The sequence below is a fragment of the Passer domesticus genome, chromosome 7 (assembly GCF_036417665.1).
Source record: "Passer domesticus isolate bPasDom1 chromosome 7, bPasDom1.hap1, whole genome shotgun sequence".
NCBI lineage: Eukaryota > Metazoa > Chordata > Aves > Passeriformes > Passeridae > Passer > Passer domesticus.
Genome location: NC_087480.1, coordinates 49,276,939 through 49,294,558, shown reverse-complemented (window position 1 = coordinate 49,294,558; position 17,620 = coordinate 49,276,939). Strand labels below are relative to the sequence as shown.

At 37.0% G+C, this 17,620-nt stretch overlaps 2 long non-coding RNA genes across 2 annotated transcripts in view; one reads left to right on the top strand and one right to left on the bottom strand.

The window, feature by feature from the left end:
- LOC135305153 (uncharacterized) overlaps positions 1 to 17,620 on the bottom strand; it is a 173,825-nt gene that overhangs the window by 89,750 nt on the left and 66,455 nt on the right. The gene's annotated exons all lie outside the window — the stretch shown is intronic.
- On the top strand, positions 1,215 to 4,761 carry LOC135304194 (uncharacterized). Its single transcript, XR_010365622.1, has 4 exons — positions 1,215 to 1,278; positions 1,848 to 1,960; positions 4,363 to 4,557; positions 4,645 to 4,761. It is a non-coding gene; the product is annotated as an uncharacterized LOC135304194 (long non-coding RNA).

Sequence of the window (17,620 nt, the reverse complement as noted above, 5' to 3'; positions counted from 1 at the left end):
TATGAGACATTCTTTCCACACCCCACACTTTACTAAGGACTTCCAGCACACTTCTAATGTTTTCATTCTGTCTGCACAAATATTCAATAAGACAGCAGGTAGCTATATTTATTCTGATGATGAATATACAGGGTTATTCAAATACTGAATGTGGATTTTCAAGTGCCAGAAGTGTGGCTTCCTTTCCTTTCCCCAGAGTAATATAAGTTAATTGACTACTTCCATATAGGCAAGTATCTTTCCCTGGGACAGGAGTGGCCAGGGCTGGGAGCAGCCACGTGGCCAGGACTGCGCGGCCAAGATTGGTGCGGCTGGGGCAGCGCTGCATGGCCGAGCTATCTTGGCATGACTTAGTTTGCTTAGCCACTTTTATCCAGATATGCTGTGACAGAAAGACAAAAGCAGCAGCAGCAGTTTTATTTCTTTCTGTCAGTGCACCCCATGAAGGAAAAGCAAGGAGTGACACCAGCAGCCAGTGTGGCTTGCGCAGGGCTGACAGGGACCATGTGATTGGCAGCAAAAGACACAGAAATTCCTCAACTGCAGGATGAGATTAACCTTTCAAGGCTGCTGAACTCTATAAAAACTGTTTCAATTTATAGAGCTTGAGAACACTAATTTTCTCCCAAATCAGGAAAAGAAAAGGCTGAAGACACGTAGAGAAGACAACATAGGAGACTAAGGTCAGTAAAGAAGGAGTGAAATTCTAGATGGGAGAGGATTGAGGAGATGCCTTAGTCTTGGGCTGAAATTATTTTGTAAGGCTATGGTGAAGATATATTTGATATATCAGACTTTGATTTTTCCCTGTAATTCATGGAATGCACTGGGGAGACTTAGCGTTCTAACTGTAGTCATGTGCAGAAGCACCAGTGTTGAAATACGCAGATGTTGAAGTATCTGTGATCCAATGAGAAGTCTGAACAGAGAAATGAGAGGGATGAGAAACCTTGCCCTAGGAATAGAAAAAGAAAATCTCTGCTTCCCAGAAATGGATGAAGAGAACTTTTGTTTTTATGCTAGAATAGCTCGTCCTTAAAATAGCACCCCAATAAGTTGACATGGCCCATGAATGCAGCTGAGGGAAAGCTGAAAGGCATAGGAGGGACCTTCACAGTGCTAACAGATTTTCCTTTCCAAGGTGGCTGATTCACTGTGACATTAGAGCCACAAGAGAACGGTTTCCAGTGGAGAAGTCTCCATGGCATGGCAAGAGAGACTCCTCTCCCTAAGTGACCTGAAAAAAGACTAATCTAGGGGTGGAAAAGTGACTGAAAGGTCTAGGTTTCGTCTCTTTACATTCTCAGTGGGAAAGAAAAGAGGATGTGTGGGGAGAAGTGTTCTGGAAGTTTATTCTAATTTTCTTATTATTTTTCTTTTAATTCTGTTAAAAAGTTTTTCAATCTACCCTTTAAAGTTTTGAACTTGTTTTGCCCTCCTCCTAGTCCATATCTCACAGCAGGAAATGAGTAAATCATTCTAGTGGGTGCCCTGGCATTTGGCCAGCACTGAACCCACTACAATAATTGGTGCATTGGCTGGGAAACTCAGACTGGGGAACCAAACACACTACACTTCCTTGGTGTTTCTGCCAGGTTTTAACTTAAACCACTAGAGGATTACAAATGAAATGCAATAACTTGAGAGATGGACCAGGATTTCAATTTTTTGGATGCTGATCTGACTTGATCTTTGAACCTCCTGAACTAGTGTTACCAGTGTGAAATAGAATGTTGTGTAAAACCAGGCATTTGTTAAAAAAAAACAAAAGAAAAGAAAAAAGAAGGAAAATGGAATGAGTATCTTGATTCAAATACCACTCTTCAATAATTTACACTTTGGCATAGGGAAATTGTTGTGAATACACATCAATGGGACACCTCTTCGCAGTCATATGTGAATGAATGATGTGAAATAAGGAGTTATCTTTTCTTTGACTTTATCCTGAACTATTTCAGAGGTAAGTATCATAGTCCTTCATGTTTTCACTGGAATAACAGTATGCCAAAGAGAAAAAAAACACTAGGTGCTTATGAACATGATCAACTGGAGGATGTTTCAGATAAGCATCACAGGCAGAAGAAAAAGAGAAACACTACTGATTTTTAACAGAGCTCCAAGTACACCTCTAAGTGATTTATCTCTAGATAACCTATTTCAGATATGAAACTAGTAAGACCTTTCTTTGAAACACAGTGTAGTCAGATAGAGATGAAACCATAAAGGTCATGATACATTCTGATATTCTGACACATACTGAGGTACCAAACATTCAGCTGGAAAAATTTATCCTTAATATAATTCCCATTCCTGTTCCTGAGACCTTTGTGAGAAAGAGTCAAGTGATTCTTGTATTTTCTTATGCAACTAGACAGGAAAACAAGAAAAATCTGTAAAGGTCTGTAAGTCTACGAAATGCTCTTGAAGTAGGAATTATACAAAAATTGCAGAATAAAGACACTAGAATAAATATATGGTTGAATTAAGACCATCATACTACTACTTCTGCTCTCAAATCTGATATATCAAATGTAAATCATTAGAGACGCAGGCAAACAAGAATGTATAACCTTTTATAATATGTCCATTAAATTTTAAACCAGACACATTCTACACAGATTAAGTACTTTTTTCTACATGAATGAATTAAAAATTTAAATAAACTAATTACATCAGGAATCTACCATGCTCTACTGACAGAATTTTAGATATAGTCACTGCAGTATCATGAATTCCAGGAACTAGAAGGATTCTAAACCTATTCAGGGGTATATTCATTATATTCTGTCATTAAATCCTTCCAAAAATGATGTCTTTTCAAGCACTGGGATAAACAAGAAAAGTGATGCTTGTGAAGTAGCAGTAGGTATCCAGTTATGGCCACTCACCAATAAAACCGTTACATACCTCAAGTATAAAACAGAATTATATAAACAGAAACAATTTCTGACAGTGATCTATAGCCCCACTTCAAAAAGGAAATCTTAGTTGAGTGACACATCGAGAATTGTAATAAAAAATTAGCTCAATAGCACAGTCACAGGCTACATCAATCTTTGTTTCCAATGACAGTTTCTGATTTTGAGTTAAACTCAAAAGAAAAAATAACACCCAAGGTAAGTTATTTTGCTCACCAATGTCAGAGAATCAATATTCATGCAAGACATAATTTTTTGAAAAGAAGAGAAAATATCTAGGTTCTTTTCCCAACAATGATCAAAGGGTTAGTCTCACATGGGCTTTGAAAACACCTGTATGTGACTCTTTCTATATATGAAAAATGTTGATCCAAGTTCAGTCAAACAAGATTAAACCATTGTGTAGTTTCCCATACCATCTCAAGCTTTTATGGTCTTATAAACTCTGTCAACGCTTGTGAATATAGCACTAAATTAAAGGACTTAATGATAGTCTCATGTTTTCTTCTATTCCTACTGGGATCTGAAAAAACAGGTAGGTATCTCTAATTTAAACTATTTAGCTTTTAAATTTCTATTTTTTGACAAGTTGATTATCACCACAATAACCAGACTCAGAAAAGAATTTAAAAAATAAATACATTTCCCTTCTCCAGATAACAGAAAGAACGAGGAAAAAAGTGTGTGTCTGTGTCTATGCATGAGAAATGTAATAAGGGAAAGCCAATTCAATGAGCTGAGTTTTGAATGCTGTGATAGTAAGAGTAATTTTTATTTATTCCTGTGGTAAGTTTCATAAGCTTCGTTCTCCTCTCTGTTAGTGAGATTTCCTCTTCTGGTCACAGTTTTGTGATTCCAGTGGAATGTAGCTGTCAGAGTTTATAGCAAGGAGTATATTTAAAATATATAGGGCTCTGAATATCAGGGAATGAAACAATCTACAACATATATTCACTAGGAGACTGAGTGGAATGCAGAGCAGAGAAATGATGTTTTCAGTTCCTTGCAATTTCTACCACTTTGAACTTTCATCATTATTTGCAGTTTCTTTACAAAGAGTGGATTATAATAAACACATCTGGGGATCAGAAACAATCATTGCAACATCTGTGCTCAGGAGACTGAATTATACATTTCTGGAATACTATATCCCAAATAATAATAGAAATTTTAAAGCCATAATCAATCAGAAATCTGAAGTAATATTAAAGGATCTATGATAGCCATATAATAAACCTATAAAATATATACAATATATTTTTTAACGATTCAATAAAAAAAAAAAGCAAGGCTGCTGAGGTCACAGAGACATAAGGGAGAAAGATTTTCTAAGATTCTGGTTCATCACCTTTCCTCTAATCTCTCCATCTCAACCTGACAGGCAAAAACATTTCCTTCCTCCTCACAAATGCCTTTCTTTTTGTGCCTTGATTCTAATCTACAGGACCAGAGGAAGACTAATTTTCATTCAGCATAGTCCAGATTCAGGGCTGCAAAGGAGTGAGAGGGTCTAAGAGACCATACAAACTATCAGGTGCCTTCAATGGGAACAGAAATTGGTTTATGCTCAAAAGACAAAAAACCCAAAACAACCCTCCTTTCCTGAAAACGAGTTGCTCCAGCCTCAGTTTCTGCCAAGGTCTGAGTTAACAGATCAAATAATTTCTATGAAACACATGATTTGCTTTGGTGAAAATTAACTACATTTGGCTTTTAATTCCTACAGATTTTTGAAAACTGTCATAGCTGAAAGACACTGGTTTTGAGCACTCCTATTTAAGGCAAAAGTTTAAATGTCCCAAGACTTCGACGAAGTTTGAAAGACCCTCCAAAACACAAGTGTGAATTCTAGGTTTACAAGATAGGAGGTACTATATGGAAGATCGCATCACTGTATGGAGAAACCAAAGGGACCCTTATCTTCTGAGCTTCTACTGTCACACACCATGCTTCACAGCACAGGAAACCAACTCCTCTGTCCAGGAGAATAGAAGATCCTACTCAGGGGTGCGTCAAAAGACTCAACACCTCCACAAGAGGCTTATATTGAGAGATGCAGAATACAAGGAAGACTTAAGACACATTTGCAGAACATGTTTTCTTGTGATGCAATTGCAGTTGCTGGTCTCTAAAAACAACTCCAAAAACATAAGCATGCCACATTGGCATAATGCTCACTATGCCACTTAGGGATATTGTCTTTGATCAAAATCCCTACAGCTACCAGATTCCTACAGCCAAGAAGAAAATGTCCATATTCAATAAACCTACAAAGTCATGGTTGGAGAAGCTGGAGCAAATTACCTCTTTCTTAGGTTCTTCATAGGAATGCCCAGTTCTTTATTTTGGAATGCAATCTTTGGTTTTGTTTTTTTTTTATTTTTAATTATGGACTTGGAAATAACCACAGAATAAAATACAAGTTGATGTTGAGACCTCTATAGTAACAAATCAATCAGGATTCAAACAAAAGAAAATATTAATTTAAATGTCTGATCAACTTCTTCTCCTGTAGCTTTTTATCTATAATATTTCCATTATAGATATTGCCAATATTTCCAGCAGCATCCTCTCTATGAATTAACCTGGCTAGGTACTTCAAGTAAGACTCTTAAAATTCTTTCATGTCTTTGCTGTTGTTTCTTTCTTTTCCTGCCTGCTGTTTTATATTTTGGTGTTTGGGTTCAGGAGGATTGTAATCTTTCCATGCTACTTTTTCTATTTTCTTTTTCTTCCTGTATTTCCCCGGCTCTTGCTTAGATTTCTATGTTTTTCTTACACATGTATTTAGTTTCCAAGAACTAAAATTAATTGATGGAAGTAGATTTTAAGGAAGAGTTTCAGGGATTATATCAGGATGAATCACCACCTAATGGAACACTAAAGGTAGCTCTAAAATTAAGGCATTGGATAGAAACATTTTAATCACACATCTGTGGATAAGGAATTTATAGAGTTACCATGGGCAGTCATCTCCTGTCTAATCATGAGGATACTTAAACTTCATTGTCTCCACTGCAATTTTCCCAAAATGATTAGAGCTGAAAACTCAGGAATCAACAGAATATTTTAATCTAGACTAGATTCAGCAGCTTGGCAGGCTTGAAACTATGCTGCTTAATATCAAATACTAAAGCAGAAATCTAACTAAGCAGAAAGAGAGCAGAACCCAAGACTCCTCTCCTTCTGGCAAGTGTCCTGATCACTGAACTACATATTTATGTTTTTCTGCTTGCCAGTTTTCTGTGTAATGGTACAGTCACACCAGGAGAGGGACACTGATGCCTAACTGGTTTGGAAGGCATGTTCCCAAGAGGCAGAAATACCAAATCAAATGTGCTTCACTAGAAAGAATAAATAGGATTGAAGTACTGGAAATTCTATGAGGATGATGACTTGACTACAAACCTGCTATAAAGAAGAGTTCTTCTGCTTTTATATGTGTTTTAAAAGACAGCAATACCTGAAAGTCAGAGAGTGCAACACATGCCTCGCAGGGGATTTAGCCTGTTACAGTGCATGCCTCAGTACTCATTGTAAATTGAATAATATCACTAGAGACAAATTTAGACTCAAGTCTAAATATGAGTGTGCTTATACACAAGTAACCTAAAAGATGCTGGCACAGATTACAGGTGCTTCAAACAAACTTGTGTCAAGATTATGATTTTAATATCAATTAATAAAATCAACTCCACTGACTCAGATCTCCATAGTACTTGAAGAATAAGAAGCATCAGAATTAAACCATCTTTCTACAAGCTGTCCCTGTAGTTGCCTAATTACCAATTAGTTAAATGAATACTCAAATACTCAGTTCTGGCCTCTTCTGTAACTTGCTAGGATTTAAATTTCCAATCACCATTTCCCACATTTTCCAAAATTTCCAATATTCCAAATGCTTTGTGAATTTCCATTGGCTTAATAACCTTATTCTTCTTGGTGAATGTCATCTGTTTGGTAAATATCAGCAAATGTCATGTGTTTGGTCAATAACATTAATTTTGTGCCTCAGCAAAATAGAGAGGTCAGACTATTTACATGGGTCTTAAATTGTTTATCACTTGTAGTACAGACAAGCCTGAATGTGCTACAATTAAGGGGGAAAGATACAGGGTACATGAGTAATAGACAGTTTTGGCCATGAATTAAAGCATAAAGATAGGATGCTGTCATAAGTTTTAAATGTCTAACAAGACTTCATATATAAGTTTTGATCAGCAGTCCCTGGCTGGGAAATCCAGGATATTAAATGACTTTTAAAAGTCGCTACTTTTGTAACTACTTTTCTTTAGTAAAAGTGATAACAGCTGTAGTGAAGACTAATTCCTTTGTTTAAACTGCTTATTATTGGTAAAGCCAAGTACTCTGTAGGTGCTTGGCCAAGAAAATATAGAAAGATATTCAGGTGTCATTGGATGTAATTTTGAAGTTTACACACTTTTTTAGCCTGGCAAGCAAAAATATTTCGCCCAGGATATTATGCATGCACAGGGCTGCCAAAAATATGTTTAAATGTTACAGATCTACAGTGCCATCTGGCTCAGCAGCTTTTCAGACACAGTCTAGAAACATAAGAGAGAGAGAGAGAGACTGCTATCTATAATAGATATCTATTATATCTATTTCCAAGGAATCAAAGATCTTACCTAAAATACAGCAGGCCACTCTCAACAGTAGCAACCATATTTTCCAAGAGAATTAAGGAAAGAAATCATAAAGAGCCTTCATAAGCTCTCAGTAGTAGAATGAATTCACATGTGCATTATGGATATATATATCAATATACTGACCCACACATGCCTTTGGATTGGTCAGGGCTTTTTACCATTTACAGGACTAACATTAGAACTAACTGCAGATATGAAATACATACCAGCTATTTCTAAAGGGAACAGACAAAATAAAGGAAAGCCCAAATAAACCAGAAATCTGTCTGCTTAATCTATTTCTGATTGATCCTCCTGGTACTTGAGACACTTCTAGTTACTCCACCTGTTTTACAGCTACCAGGTAGCATTTTATCAACTTTATAGCTTTACATTTGCGGTCATTCAGTAATGCAGTCTGCCTCTAATTTTCTTCTTTTGACAGCATTCATAACCTTTGCAAAAATAATTTTCTAAGAACAGATAATATGTGTTTCAAACTAAGAAAGTTTGAAAGGGAAAACTGGCTACTTGCTAATAAAAGCAAATGCCGCATAACAGCAGAAATTAAAAGTATAACTACTAGAAACTCATAAAGATTTAATGGAATCATTTAATATTAGAACAGAGGAGGGAAAAAAAAGACCACAAAACAACCATAGTCAGCAATATACTCAGCACATATACTTTCTTCTCTTGATTCCAGAGATTGTCAGCAGACCTTGCTTTCACAAATGCATTCGTATTGTGTCAATAAATTTTCTGGTTTCACTGCTTTAAAAATAAGTAACTTTATGAAAAGCCTGAATTTTATTAAAAAAATCCTACTACTCAGCATGAAAAATTCTGAGTGACTAAGGGTTAAGTAGTATCATGCCAGTCTATAAGCAAATTTTTATAATTTTTAACATTTTTAAAGAAATATGATTTTAACTCTTGGGGAGAGGCAAATGTAAAGGACATTCAGTGCTAAGAAGTATCAGGAATTTTTCAATTGTAATAATCTTGGCCATGAAGAGGAGAAAAAATATTGTGTCACTGTACAAAAATGAGATAGACTAAACTAAAATTGACTGGCTAAGGATAGAATTACTTTTCAAAGTAATTACAGAATTTTAAAAGCACAGGGTATTGTTTTGGGCAATACGAACAGGTCCCTTCCCAGATAACAGTCTCCACATATTCTGAATTTTGGGGGAGAAGCATTAAGAACTGTGTATTTCTGCTGCACTAGGAATAATTCAGTTTATTAAAATAAATAACATCCCTGTATTCTGTCTGTCACCAATACAAGCTGATTGAGTAGGTGGGCTTGTTATAAACTCGGGAGGCAGCTCTCCTCCAGTCTGGCTTGCTTGGCTGCGTCTGTGCCAGGGCACCAAAGAATCTGTCACTGAGCAGAGGAAGCGACGCCTCTCCTGTGGCACACACCTATAAATAGGCACGTATGTATATGTATGGGCAGGTCTCCATGGAGTTCATTTTCCAGTGCAAATAAACAAGCACATCCAAAACCCACTCCTGAGCATTTCCAACAATTAATTTTTGGCAATTTTCTAACAAGACAAGGGCAGTAGGAGGCACAGCCTGTACTGTGTTTACCAGAATATAAACTGTGTGCATGCCTGGCTGCTCCTCACTCCCTGCCCAGCTTACTCCAACACAGTGAATGGCTTTCCCATCTTCCAAGCTTCCACATTCACTGGTAGAAAACAAAGAATATACATGCTTACCACATTTATATGAAGTTATATCTTCATCTATAGATGTCAATATAGAGTATAAAACACTAATCTGACAGAATTAACAAAAAATATTCAAATAAAACACACAAAAAACCCCAAACCCATAATAAAAAAGTTAATACCCAACAAAATCATTAACCAAACAAACCCATAAACCAAACAAAAGAATTCAAAATCACTTCTCAGCAATCTTTTCCACAGATGCAGTAAAAAGAAAAAAAATCAATATTGATCCACAAGCCCTCTTTCCTGGCTCACAAGTGGAAAATTCAGCTGCAACAGCCACTTGGGCCTCTACACTTGATGAGTCTTACTCTTTTCTATAACTATCTTATTAGAAGAATCTTGCCTGCAGCTTTTTTCAAGGGGTCAAAAAGAAATTTAATGTGATTATACTGGGAGAAACACAGCTCCTGGAACTCTTGCACATCAGCCAGGAAACTCTTCTGTTGCTTATGGCAGCCTCTCTCTGATTCTGCCAGCAAGAAACACCCTTTGTCAGGCCCCATCAAGAAACAGTAATCCAAGATAAAAACCTTTTCTTTTCTGTCAGGATTAATGAGAAATGAAGCTAAAGTATTCTGCTGACAAGGATGAGAAGGCAATATTTAAATCAGAGCAAAACCTAGTATACACTGCATGTAATTTGATTAAACAGGAATCTAAGTGATCACTGTTAACAAGGGTCTGCTTTGTTTTCTGATAAGCAGAGGAACGTGAAACAAACTCTTCCCAATTAAAAATGGGGCCAGACCACCTGCTGCTGCCTTCAGAGGGATGAGGGTGGCCTTCCCAGGGAGGGTGGCAGCAGCTGGCAGCCACCCAGCCCTGCTGGGGACACACACCCACCTGTGGGCACCTCCCAGCCCTGCACGGGCAGGTCCCCCTGCACCCTGGGACAAGAGAGCTGGTGGCCACTCTCTGTGCCTAAATTACAAATCCGCTTGTGTGAAACAGAGCCTGCCCTGTGCCAGGAAACAGACAAAGCCTATGCAAAGAGTCAGCCCTCAGAAGGGATAAAGCAGCTCCTAGAGGAGAGACAGTGATTAAATAAAGTCCAGCAAATGATGCCAATAAACAAGTTTTCAATTATCAAAGGACACCCAGGCAGCCAAAAAGAGTCTGCTAAAAGCTGTAATCACACTATTCTACAGTACCCACTTCAAAAAGTAGAAAAACATATATTTTGGCTGGAAAAGAACACATAGAGCAGACTATTTAAGAAAATTGCAACCTGCTACAAAAACAAGCTTGAGTGCCTTTCTATTTAAGAGAGTGGGGCTGCATTTCAGATCCCATTTCTTACTTCAGGTGAATTATATCTCTGAATCACACAGCAGTTATCTGTCTGCATGTTTTACTTTGACACCATTATATCCTCCTGTCCTTGACCCCATCTGAGACTGACAATATCTGGGGATTGCTAATGGGGCAAATTTTTCCATGAATATGTTTGTATTTATAAATTAATTTACTTGGCCACACTAATGTAATTTGTGTATTTGCTTCCTGAAAAAAAACTTGTTCATTTGGGTTTTGCTGGCTTGAATGTTTACTAAAATAAATTCCAAGTATGTAGCCAAAGGTATTAGGATTAGAAAGAGGCTTTTAAAGTGTACTGCAGAGTGTCAGTGCATTTATATTTGCACAAGACAAATGATTCTCACTCAACCAGCCAAAGAAGAGAGAAAAAATTTGGAGATTTCTTGGCCAGTCATAATTAACCAATACAGCATGAAGAATAGGTGCTGAAAGCAGAAAATCCCTTGGTAATGAACAAAAACAGTTTCATGTGCTACCAGCTGGTATTCCAACAGTTTTTTTTCAGACTGGATAGATTTAAAGAAGAGATATGGTCATACTATGCACAGAGTGGAAGCCTGCAGAGTGGAAGTCTCCTAAGATAGGAGCTCAGAATCTGTAAAGCATTTACTTGTTCGGAAAGAAAAATCTATATTTGCACATACACTGTGCTACAGCAGACTTCCTGAAGCATCACAAACCAACAAAGACTTTTTTCTGACCTGTTGTCTCATAGTATTGGGTCCTTGGGAAGACCAAATCTGAATGTGGGCTTGAACACAGAGACAGGGGACTCTGAACAACTGTTTTTTCCTAACTAAAGTACTGTTCAGTTCTCAAATTATTTTGCTTTTAATTCTGTGTTCATGCAACAGCAGACCAAGGCTAAATTGTTTTATTTGGTTTGCTCTTTTAGTAGTTTGCCACATTGAAAAATAAAAAGTGCATATCAACTCAACAAATTAAAACCAATTGCGGTTTAATAAATTTCCCTTTAGCCAAGACCATTAGCATGGCACAGTTAAGTAAATGCTAAAAGCTAGAAGAGAAGTCTGCCAGGCAGAGCTTCCATTCCTGCTGCTGAACAGCAACGGAGGAATTCCTAGGAAACAAAGACACCAGTGCCCTCTGCCCCACAGCAGCAGCAGCAGTAGCTTGCCCTGACTGATCTGACAGAATAGGAGCTTTCTTCTGATGCTCTCACCCAGCCTCACCCTGTCCTTCACAAAGCAAATATCTGTCTAGAGTATTTTGTGTTTGTAGGACCACAGAAAATGAAACCACCTTCTTCCTGCATATTAGTAGCCTCTCCCAAACTCCCATGAAAAGAGGCCAGGACATCAAAACCAAAAAGCCTTGCAGAAATCAGAGACCGTGTTTCAGCCAATTTTTTCCAGCATCAAAGCTATTTAAAGCATTGAAAGCTGGTATAATCATGATGCTGATTTGAACTTCTGCAGTCTGAAAATTAGTCTGAATTCTTCCAGATCAAGTTTTAGTATCACTTTGTATGTGAAGGCAAGATGCACAACACTGCAAATTCTCTTATACATATTTAGTGTATTTTTCCAGGTCATCTGGGAGGAAATGTGGAATTTGTGACATTTCCTCAGCTTTGAGGGAAGTCTTTAGATTTTTTAGGTTATTGAAACTGATTTGTACTTCACTGCTGTCTTATAACTTTAGGGATATTAGCATGAGACTCCAGTATCACTCCAGGGATTATATGATCTTGATGTAATGTGTTGTGATTCCCATAACTTGTGAATTGTTTTTAAGAGGACTACAGTGGATTAAGTGATAGGTTAATTTAAGCGGAGAATGTTCTCATTTGAACTACTGGAGAACTAAAATGTGTGTTTAGGCATGGTTAAACTCAAAGCACATACTGATGCTATACCTGGCAACCAGAATAAGCAACAATTTTCCTTGGCATTTTATTTAGCAAACGCATTTTTACAAGGATTAAGAAAGATCTCAGCAGGCACAAATAATTATAATTTTTTCATGGGGATTTTTGTGTCCATTTTGAAAACAGTGTCTTCTTACATCATTTTGCATAGGAGTCCCTCGAAAAGGAAATGCACTCATGCTAAGAAACTTGGACATGATGAGCAAAAGATTTTCTGGTGTATAGGCTAAAAACATTGCTGTGACAGGTTAGTGTTGAGCAACTTCAAATTTAGCCTCACCAATGCTGCAAGGATTTCCTCAGCTGTCACATTCTAGAATCAGATTCTTTCCATGTATTTTGATGTATGTTGACAAATCGACTCAGCTAAGAACTGTATTTTAAAGAACTATGTTAACTATGTAAAGAATTATGTTTAACTACCTTATAAGTACTATTTTCACAAAATGTGGCCTTTCATAATGGAGAGAGTCAAGCTTCTGCCTCTCACTGTTCCGTGTGTGCTAGGACATGAGTCATGGGAATATCCCTCTGGGGTAATTCCAATGGGAAAATACTCTCAGACATTCAAACAGAGTCTGGTCCATATTTCTTAGGTCAGAAAAAACTAACAACAGGAATTGATCTGCATATACATTCCCTGAATCCCAGCCCTTCCAGGTTTACTGGAAGGGAACAAAACACAGACAAACAACACAGTATGGCTAAAAACTGCTCAAAAAAGGTCAGGGTAAGAACTCTATCAAAGCCCTACTGAAAGCCTGTGATATTCATTCCACTCAGGGCAGTATTTGCCTCCTTCAGCTTCAATTATCATTTTCCTGGAGGCTGAAGCTAAAAGGCTATTCTGTACTTAATTTTATTCTTAAGTGTTTGTGTTTCCCCATCAGGTAAGTTTGACATCCTGCATAGGCTTAGCAGGGCACAGTTCAATTTTTCTGTGCTAACCAGTGGAAATTTATAGATCACAGATTTATTCATGAACTGCCATATGATGCTGTAGTCTTTAAGATACATGAACAGATTTGTAAAATACATTAGTTACATGTAAAGGAACAAGTGAAAATTCAGGGCCCAAATATATAGCTCTGCAACAGTTTATACTTAATGTATCAAAGCCTAGGAAATTTGAGTGCTGAGCTCTGTATTAAACAAAAGAGTTCACTGCAGAATTTATGAGTTAGACTTGGAGGGTTTTTTTGTTTGGGTTTTTTGGTGTGGATGGAGGTTTTTTGAGTGATTTTTTTTGGTAGCGCAAAACAGATGTAAATTATGTTCTTCAAATTTTGTGCGCTTATTGGCACATGAGATACTTTAAATACGTAACCATAAATGCTATAATTCCTGAGGGAAATGTGTTAGTACTAGATGACTTTGAAAATCATCTGTCACCTTTGGGAGTCCTAAAATAAGATCTGAATTCACCTGGAAATCCATTTCAGTGTGTGTGCTGGTTACCTGAAAAACTAGAATGTTATTGAAATTTTCTTCTCATATGCTTCACTGCATGATTCATGCATAGGATTACTGTTCATCAGCATGGGCTGTGTCTGCAATGGGATTCCTGCTTGTTATCCAGCTGTGAGAAATGCACAAGCTGTAAAATAAGTTAGGAAAGGAGTGAGAGTCTGAAACCAATGTAAATGAGCATACTGAAAAAGGAAAAAAAGTGTAATACTATTTATAAAAGGAAATGGGACAAGTTATGGATAATTTAGGGTTAAGATCTAACAATCATGTTCCCTCCAAATCTCTTGACCTCTGCATGTAGATGGTACTTTCTCAGCTCTGAAAAATTGATTTTTTTTTTTTCAGGGATACTTCCATGCAAGAAATCTTGCCTGTGTGTTAATAGACAAGTTCTTCCTTTCACCTTGGTAATTTTGCCATTTCATTTCTTGTACAGAAGTAACCTCAAAATTGATGCAAAAGATGTTCCAATTCTAATCTCAGCTTATTAGAAAATTACTTGTATCTTATGTTTGCTATCTCCTTTGAAGGAAATTTATAGCAAGTGTTTATTTAGTTAATGAAATGAAGGTTAGAAATTTTCCAGAGTTAAGGAAATTCCCAGAGTTTTCTAAATTCCGTGTTTGCTAAGAAATTACTGACCCCAAAAGTATCAAATAACCATAGCTATAAACACCAAACTTGTATACTGCCAACTGTGCTTACACTGAAGCTAACATACAGTGTTCTGACTTACTCAATACTTGAAACTTTATTATTTATTTTGAGAGAATATGTGTATGAGTGCACTCTGCAGACTACTTGACAGTAGTTGTTCACTCCAAACTATAAACATATTATGAATTGTGAAACAGGAAAAGACTGGCTGCTGGCAAACTACCAACTAGTAACTTCTAAGAGACCAAGATATGATCCCCTCTTACAGGGTAGCAGCTGCTGTGATCACGATTTTTATTTACAGAGAAGAAATTCTTTTAAAGATTTATGCTTTAGAAGAAAACACAAGCATGTAAAACAGTGTTAAGATTTAAAGTAAGGATAACTGTCTATCATTTTGTTACCAAGGTTTTAAAGCAGTAATGTTTCTCTTGCAAACCTTTGGTTTTAAGTCAATGAAAAGAATTATTGAAAATCATTAGAAATATTCTGTATTCTCAAATACAGTGAAGAATTTCTGTAGCTGAGAAATCTTTCCAGTACATGTTCTTCCTTGGAAATTAAAAAACCCTCAACTTTTCCACCTTTTAAATGCTTTAATGCTTCTTTATAGTGTTGGTTGAAAACACTGGCTGCTCAAAAATGCTATTCAGTGAATTTTGAGATCTCTCTAGCCAATAAATAAAATGTAAACAAAAGGGCTTTTATCAGATCATCTTTGTACACAGATAAATTAATGAGCATTAAGACAACACTGTGATTTATTTTAATTATCAATATTTCTGTTGCAAAATTTTTCTATTTTTCTTTAAATTTTTTACTTTGAACAGAGTTGAGCATGTTTTAGCTTTAAGGGCTTAATGATAATATATTTCTTACAAGTTATAAGATGATGTATAAGATAACATATCAATTGGTAATCTGCTATTCATCAACACTTGAATGACATTTCTTTGCCCATATAGAAGCTTTAGAAAATCCATATAGAAACCCATACATAAGTTTTAGAAATCTGCATTTTAAAGCAGATATTTTATCTAGAAACAGTGACCCCATCAGATATATTCTTTTGAAAATTTGAGACAAAAAATTCCATAAAGCAAAATCGTGTATAAGACATTGTAACCATAGATATCATCGTTGATCTCTTAACAATAAAATGGGTTTTTTTCTGTCTTGTATTGCTTTGTCTATTAATAATTATATATTCCTGTCTAGCAATTGTAATTATTTTACTTTTCTTTAAATATGGGCTCCCTTAAGGTGCAGTCACAAACCCATATAGCTAAACTACTGAGAACAGTTTCCCCAAATAATCCCTGATGAATGATCTGCCAGTCTTTGTGTATGTTTGAAATATTTTTGTTAATTACTTGGAAAGCAGTACCTTGAGCACTCTCCCTTACTCTCTCCAGATAATTGTACTGAATAATAAGAAGCATCATTACTATAAATAAAAATCCACTTTCCCCTGACACCCTTAAATGTCTACATTTCTTTTGTGCTGAAAACTAGGGCGGTGGTAGGCTATGATATTTTTCTTGTTCCAGAGTCGAGTCTTATTTTTAGATACGTTATTACTGCTGAGGAAACAGAGAAGCTCTGCAAAGGGTGTTTGTGTACCACAGTTACATATTTTTTCCATCTGGGGAAAAAAAAAAAGAATTTCCTCAGCCTCCTTTTAACATATGGAGTTTGTCACATCAATCATTGGCGGAGAACATGTAGTGGCATCCATGTCATATGGGTGACAGGGCTGTTTTACATAGTATCAGTATTTTAGATTCATGCCTTCCCCAGCTACAAAGCACAGACATTCTACTTAGCAATAGTTCTTCCAAAGAAGATCTGTCTTTTGTCAAGTATTTTCATCAGAGAGATGTGAAAATGTTACAAATGATCCCTAAGTAATAAAGTAAGTTCTTCAGCATGCAGTCTTTCTTTAGCCTGTATAATAAATTTGAGCTGGGTGCTTAATACATATGGGGATCACACTAGGGGAAACTTTCCCTTGGTGCCTACAGTCATATAGAAACCTTGTCTTGCTTTTACCTGTGGCTGTGTAGGGGCCCAGCCAGTGAGATAATATTTGAGAGATCAACAAATTTGAGGCCTGTAGTCAGTCACACTCACCAGGGGTCTTTACTGAGTCTACTCCTATTCAACTGGTTTATCAGCAAGCCGAACAAACTGATGGAAAGCACCCTCAGCAAGTTTGAAGCCTATGAAATAGGGGGAGCGCTCAATATCGCTGAAGGCTGTGCTACCAATCAGTGGGACCTGGACAGGCTGGAGGGTTGGGTGAGAGAAACCTAGTAAAGCTCAACAAAGGCAAATCTGGGTCCTGCAGCTGGGGAGGAGCAACCCCAAGCACCAGTATGGGCTGAGGACTGACCTACTAGAGGAGCCATGGCCATAAACAAAAACTCAAGACAATCTACCTCAACATGAAGAAGAACTTTACATTAAGGGTGTCAGAGCACTGGAACAGGCTGTCCAGGGAGGGTGTGGAGTCTCCCTTTCTGGAGATATCCAGCACCTATCTGAGTGAGTTTCTAGGTAACCTGATTTAGATGACCCTGATTTGTCAAGGGGAATTGGACTAGATGATCTCCAGACATCCATTCCTATGCTATTCTGTGAAAGTTTATAAAAATTCTTGCCCCATTTATTTGTCCTTCAATTTTAAAAAGTGACATCTGTGTTATATCTCAAGTCCCAAATGTATTAAAGTGGGCCTTTTACAGTCTGCCACTTTCCTGTTACTGCTCACCTACTATCACCATTCTTATGGCTCCTTTCCTATACAAAAAGGATGCAAGCTCTGTAGTATCCCTGTTCTCTTGTCTGCAAGCACCATAATATTGTCAGCAATTAAAATTTACCCTGGTAAGGCACTTACTGCCTGTTACTGTTCAGTACATTGGCTTCTTGACCTCTCTGTGAATAGCTAGATAACTAATTTAG